Genomic DNA, 7,839 nt, shown 5'->3' with positions numbered 1-7,839 from the left:
CCTATTTCTCGTTATTGATTGTAGCTACTGCACAATGTACCGCAATTGTAACGAACACATTTTTCTAATTTAATAGATGTAACCTGATGATGTGGCCTATGAGCCACGAAACCTGTCGATAAATAAATTATGGCGGCCAAGCGGTTATTATTCAAGATGTCATGTACAAAATTTTAGAAATAAAAATGAAGCACGTTTTTATGTGACAAAATAGTCGCAGTTATGTAGGTTTTGACGCTAGTCATGTTCAGAGGCGGTGCTCGATCTCCCGTATGATGAATACTACACTCCTGGAAATGGAAAAAATAACACATTGACACCGGTGTGTCAGACCCACCATACTTGCTCCGGACACTGCGAGAGGGCTGTACAAGCAATGATCACACGCACGGCACAGCGGACACACCAGGAACCGCGGTGTTGGCCGTCGAATGGCGCTAGCTGCGCAGCATTTGTGCACCGCCGCCGTCAGTGTCAGCCAGTTTGCCGTGGCATACGGAGCTCCATCGCAGTCTTTAACACTGGTAGCATGCCGCGACAGCGTGGACGTGAACCGTATGTGCAGTTGACGGACTTTGAGCGACGGCGTATAGTGGGCATGCGGGAGGCTGGGTGGACGTACCGCCGAATTGCTCAACACGTGGGGCGTGAGGTCTCCACAGTACATCGATGTTGTCGCCAGTGGTCGGCGGAAGGTGCACGTGCCCGTCGACCTGGGACCGGACCGCAGCGACGCACGGATGCACGCCAAGACCGTAGGATCCTACGCAGTGCCGTAGGGGACCGCACCGCCACTTCCCAGCAAATTAGGGACACTGTTGCTCCTGGGGTATCGGCGAGGACCATTCGCAAGCGTCTCCATGAAGCTGGGCTACGGTGCCGCACACCGTTAGGCCGTCTTCCGCTCACGCCCCAACATCGTGCAGCCCGCCTCCAGTGGTGTCGCGACAGGCGTGAATGGAGGGACGAATGGAGACGTGTCGTCTTCAGCGATGAGAGTCGCTTCTGCCTTGGTGCCAATGATGGTCGTATGCGTGTTTGGCGCCGTGCAGGTGAGCGCCACAATCAGGACTGCATACGACCGAGGCACACAGGGCCAACACCCGGCATCATGGTGTGGGGAGCGATCTCCTACACTGGCCGTACACCACTGGTGATCGTCGAGGGGACACTGAATAGTGCACGGTACATCCAAACCGTCATCGAACCCATCGTTCTACCATTCCTAGACCGGCAAGGGAACTTGCTGTTCCAACAGGACAATGCACGTCCGCATGTATCCCGTGCCACCCAACGTGCTCTAGAAGGTGTAAGTCAACTACCCTGGCCAGCAAGATCTCCGGATCTGTCCCCCATTGAGCATGTTTGGGACTGGATGAAGCGTCGTCTCACGCGGTCTGCACGTCCAGCACGAACGCTGGTCCAACTGAGACGCCAGGTGGAAATGGCATGGCAAGCCGTTCCACAGGACTACATCCAGCATCTCTACGATCGTCTCCATGGGAGAATAGCAGCCTGCATTGCTGCGAAAGGTGGATATACACTGTACTAGTGCCGACATTGTGCATGCTCTGTTGCCTGTGTCTATGCGCCTGTGGTTCTGTCAGTGTGATCATGTGATGTATCTGACCCCAGGAATGTGTCAATAAAGTTTCCCCTTCCTGGGACAATGAATTCACGGTGTTCTTATTTCAATTTCCAGGAGTGTATTTTAGAGATGTTGCTGAAAATGTCGTCCGTTTACGTTAATACGCATCTGGCGTCTGCATACTAATGATTGTATAGCACACTCCAAACAACTAGGTGTTAAACGTATAACGACTGCAGCTTCAGTGAAACGGAGAACCAGCTCTTCTGGAGAGCCTATCAGTGTCTCATACACCAGACGCCTCGTCTCGTCCCACGAAAAGAAATCGACAAGAGGTCAGGAAAAATAAGACAGTATTCATCACACAGAGGGTCGAACACCGTCTCTGGACAGCGCTAGAGTAAAAAAAAAAAATGTTCAAATCTGTGTGAAATCTTATGGGACTTAACTGCTAAGGTCATCAGTCCTTAAGCTTACACACTACTTAACCTAAATTATCCTAAGGACAAACACACACACCCATGACCGAGGGAGGGCTCGAACCTCCGCCGGGACCAGCCGCATAGTCCATAACTGCAGCGCCTCAGACCGCTCGGCTAATCCCGCGCGGCGCTAGCGTCCTAACCTTAATGGAGCCCTAGGTGTGCAACGATACAACTGTGACTTTTTGTCACATAAAAAAGTGTTTATTTTTATCTTCTCTAAACATTCTAAAATATACTACACACAAATTTTTTACGTCGCGTATATTGCGCAAACCACTTCGCGTACTGAGCGACGGAAAACTGAGTCTCTATGCCTCTGTACGCTCCCTACTCTCTCTTCTCTTATTTTCATGACCCCTACGCGAGATCACGATGGTAGCAGCATAATGGCCGCACAGTTTCCTTTGAACTTTTTTTCAAAAGTCTTCTGACTCATTTGATGTAGGTCGCCACCAATGTCTTCATCCCGGAGTAGCACTTGCACCATATGTCCCCAATTATTGGTTGGATGTACTCGTATTTCTGTTTTCCGCTACAGTTTTTACTCCCACAGATCCCTATAGTAACTGCACTATGGAAGTGACTCCCTAATGTCTTAACCCATTATGTCCCAGAATTAAATTTTTTTCAGATTTTGATAAAATTTCAGAACCACTACCAAATTGGGTTAATAATCACATTATGAATGTTAATTTATGATGATGGCCCTACATTCATAATTTTTAACGTATGATATATCATGCAATGGGCAGTAATGGGTAGAACTCTTTAAACAATTTTACCACAAGTAATATGATGAATATTTTGTGATTATCATTTATTAGACTAATAAATGAAGAAAAGGTACAATAATAATTTCCTGGTATTGTAATGTTCATTTTATTTGTATTTTAAGGTTAGATTATTTATTTATACATCATGTATACATGGCAAATTCATATAGAAGAATCAACAAAAGAAATGTACTGCATTACATGAATAAAGTATGACATTTTAACAATAAAGGACAAATGACAAATTTGATGAAACATCCATCAGATGTAGCTAAACACCACCATATGAAACCATAGCGAATTGGCTTATCTCTTATAAACCGTTTCACAAAGTGGTGGCCATAAAAAGGCTACATGGCCTCATCCAAGGAGAATTTTGACACTAGAGGTTCTGTGATGTCTTGAAATTTCTTATTTAGATGTGAAATTAATGACTGAACCTTATGAATTTTATCTTCTTTTCCAATGCTATCATTATCATTGACATGGAAGAAGCTAATAATTTTGCCAAAAGTATTTCTGGAGAAATCGAAACGAGCAGATTGTTTGTGTCAGGTCTGATCTCCCAGTACATATGTCTATGCATGACCTTACAATATCTAGATAACAGCAAAATAGCGATGTATTTGTAGACGTCATCATGACTTATTTGCACGTTGTGTCCCTATTGAGGAGCATATTTTACTGTCTCTGTCGTCAGAATGTCAACCAAATCAGCATCAAAAACTTTACGAAAAAGATGTATTGGAGTCAGGTTTGATGTGCAGACATCTATTATATCAGGTGTAGAATCACAGGATACCTCAAATTTTTGTGAAGAGTGTAGTCTTTCTTCTATCCAGTGTCTTGCTTTCCTAACCCGGGACCGCGATCGTGATTTGGAACAGCAGGGATTTGGATAAAGATGTAGCATTTTTCAACAAGGCCATCGGTATTTACTGATCTTATCTCTGGAGTCCGTCCCAGAGCTTTCTACTCCAAACCAGGAGCAATGGCGGGTTGTCCTGCTGCACCACTAACTGCATTATCTTTATCAGTGTCCTCACTATCATTTGGCGGAGCAAGGGCAAATTCGGGATCCTGACATGTAACAAATGCGTCAGACAAAATCTCGTTGTTGAAACCCCATCCAAGTTCTCCTTTTCCAAATTATATCTGAAATAAATCAGACCAACTGCGAGAAAATGACCCCTTACTGCCCACCGTATCATACTTCATACGTAAAGATATAAGCCACTACCACATTGGGAGGAAGAAATGAAAGAGGAAGCCGTCTGGTAGAATTTTGAAGAAGGTCGTATACATGGAAGAATCCTGGAGATACTAAAAGGTATCAGATAGATTATATAATGGTAAGACAGAGATTTAGGAACCAGGTTTTAAATTGTAAGACATTTCCAGGGGCAGATGCGGACTCTGACCACAATCTATTGGTTATGAACTGTAGATTAAAACTGAAGAAACTACAAAAAGGTGCTAATTTAAGGAGATGGGACCTGGATAAACTGACTAAACCAGAGGTTGGACAGAGTTTCAGGGAGAGCATAAGGGAACAATTGACAGGAATGGGGGAAAGAAATACAGTAGAAGAAGAATGGGTAGCTTTGAGGGATGAATTAATGAAGGCAGCAGAGGATCAAGTAGGTAAAAAGACGAGGGCTAGTAGAAATCCTTGGGTAACAGAAGAAATATTGAATTTAATTGATGAAAGGAGAAAATATAAAAATGCAGTAAATGAAGCAGGCAAAGAGGAATACAAACGTCTCAAAAATGAGATCGACAGGAAGTGCAAAATGGCTAAGCAGGGATGGCTAGAGGACAAATGTAAGGATGTAGAGGCTTATCTCACTAGGGGTAACATAGATACTGCCTACAGGAAAATTAAAGAGACCTTTGGAGATAAGAGAACCACTTGTATGAACATCAAGAACGCAGATGGAAACCCAGTTCTAAGCAAAGAAGGGAAAGCAGAAAGGTGGAAGGAGTATATAGAGGGTCTATACAAGGGCGATGCACTTGAGGACAATATTATGGAAATGGAAGAGGATGTAGATGAAGATGAAATGGGAGATACGATACTGCGTGAAGAGTTTGACAGAGCACTGAAAGACCTGAGTCGAAACAAAGCCCCCGGAGTAGACAATATTCCATTAGAACTACTGACGGCCTTGGAAGAGCCAGTCCTGACAAAACTCTACCATCTGGTGAGCAAGATGTATGAAACAGGCGAAATACCCTCAGACTCCAAGAATAATATAATAAGTCCAATCCCAAAGAAAGCAGGTGTTGACAGATGTGAAAATTACCGAACAATCAGTTTAATAAGTCACAGCTGCAAAATACTAACGCGAATTCGTTACAGAAGAATGGAAAAACTGGTAGAAGCGGACCTCGGGGAAGACCAGTTTGGATTCCGTATTAATGTTGGAACACGTGAAGCAATACCAACCTTACGACTTATCTTAGAAGAAAGATTAAGAACAGGCAAACCTACGTTTCTAGCATTTGTAGACTTAGAGAAAGCTTTTGACAATGTTAACTGGGATACTCTCTTTCAAATTCTGAAGGTGCAGGGGATAAATACAGGGAGCGAAAGGCTATTTACAATTTGTACAGGAACCAGATGGCAGTTATAAGAGTCGAGGGGCATGAAAGGGAAGCAGTGGTTGGGAAAGGAGTGAGACAGGGTTGTAGCCTCTCCCCGATGTTATTCAATCTGTATATTGAGCAAGCAGTAAAGAAAAATTCGGAGTAGGTATTAAAATTCATGGAGGAGAAGTAAAAACTTTGAGGCTCGCCGATGACATTGTAATTCTGTCAGAGACAGCAAAGGACTTGCAAGAGCAGTTGAACGGAATGGACAGAGTTCTTGAAAGGAGGATATAAGATGAACATCAACAAAAGCAAAACGAGGATAATGGAATGTAGTCAAATTAAATCGGGTGATGCTGAGGGAATTAGATTAGGAAATGAGACACTTAAAGTAGTAAAGGAGTTTTGCTATTTGGGGAGTAAAATAACTGATGATGGTCGAAGTAGACAGGATATAAAATGTAGACTGGCAATGGCAAGGAAAGCGTTTCTGAAGAAGAGAAATCTGTTAACATCGAGTATAGATTTAAGTGTCAGGAAGTCGTTGCTGAAAGTATTTGTATGGAGTGTAGCCATGTATAGAAGTGAAACGTGGACGATAACTAGTTTGGACAAGAAGAGAATAGAAGCTTTCGAAATGTGGTGCTACAGAAGAAAGCTGAAGATAAGGTGGGTAGATCATGTAACTAATGAGGAGGTATTGAATAGGATTGGGGAGAAGAGAAGTTTGTAGCACAACTTGGCTAGAAGAAGGGATCGGTTGGTAGGACATGTTTTGAGGCATCAAGGGATTAGATATTTAGCATTGGAGGGCAGCGTGGAGGGTAAAAATCGTAGAGGGAGACCAAGAGATGAATACACTAAGCAGTTTCAGAAGGATGTAGGTTGCAGTAGGTACTGGGAGATGAAGAAGCTTGCACAGGATAGAGTAGCATGGAGAGCTGCATCAAACCAGTCTCAGGACTGAAGACCAACAAACAACAACCACAACAAAGCAGATAAAGTACTATTTTCCAATTTGTGCTTATATATCGCATTTAAGTATTCAAATTACCAATCTGTAATAATATGAACGAAATTATTAAATCATAATTTTTGTAATTACTTATCGCCTGTCCAAGACGAGAAGCAGCAGAGGCAATAGCACTAGATGGTTCAAATGGCTCTGAGCACTATAGGACTTAACTTCTGAGGTCATCAGTCCCCAACAACTTAGAACTACTTAAACCTAACCAACCTAAGGACATCACACACATCCATGCCCGAGGCAGGATTCGAACCTGCGACCGTAGCGGTCTCGCAGTTCCAGACTGTAGCGCCTAGAACCGCTCGGCCATTTCGGCCGGCAATAGCACTAGAAAAATGCTTGCCACCAGGAAACAAACAATCCTGATCTACATACCTACTGTTAGTTTCAACAATGGACTTTCAAACTAACAATAAAACATAAAAGAAATATTACAGTTGTTGACAAAGAGCTTCTGAAAACATATGGGCCTGAGAAGACCAAGCGTATGATAAATCATGCGATGGGATATAATGGGTTAACATGTATCCTATCACCCTACACCTTCTTCTTGGCATTGTTTTCTACGTATGCCTTTCTTCGCCGATCCTAGACAGAACCCCCTCATTCCTTACCTTATCAGTACATCTAATTTTCAACATTCTCCTGTATCACCACATATCAGACAAGTCGATACTCGCCTGTTGTGCTTTTCGAACAGTCCATGTTTCACTGTCATGCAATGCTGTGCTTCTTCGAATACTAATATTCTATACCCAGCAGGGTACCGTGAAAATTACATTGTCTGTCTTCCAAGGTTTCCCGACTACTTCTGTTACGCTTTCGCACGCTGACCAGTTACGATCCTAACAACGCATCTCTTAATTTGTTCGATGTCTGTTGCCCTGCCTACCTGACGATGACTCCGAACAGCGGAATCACGTTCTTCAGTTGCTTGACTAGCTTGCCGGACGGAGTGGCCGAGCGGTTCTAGGCACTACAGTCTGGAACCGCGAGACCGCTACGGTCGCAGGTTCGAATCCTGCCTCGGGCATGGACGTGTGTGGTATCCTTAGGTTAGTAGGTTTAAGTAGTTCTAAGTTCTAAGGGGCTGATGACCTCAGCAGTTAAGTCCCATAGTGCTCAGAGCCATTTGAACCATTTGACTAGCTTCTTGTACATGATTTCCTTACACTTTCCCAACAACCATCCAACAAATAGAAGTCTTCGAGGTGCTTGGCGTCTGCACAAAATACGACTGGCATCTACAAGTGTTCTACTACCGTTTAATATGTTAATTTCAATTTCTGAAGTTTCTTCCTGTGGTGTCACTTTTCTAAGCATTCTTTCAAACAGTTGTCAAGTCAAATAACTTTCACTGGTTGTTATCATCAT

This window comes from Schistocerca cancellata, chromosome 2 (assembly GCF_023864275.1).
Source record: "Schistocerca cancellata isolate TAMUIC-IGC-003103 chromosome 2, iqSchCanc2.1, whole genome shotgun sequence".
Classification (NCBI taxonomy): Eukaryota; Metazoa; Arthropoda; class Insecta; order Orthoptera; family Acrididae; genus Schistocerca; species Schistocerca cancellata.
Note: the sequence above shows the minus strand (reverse complement) of the source record.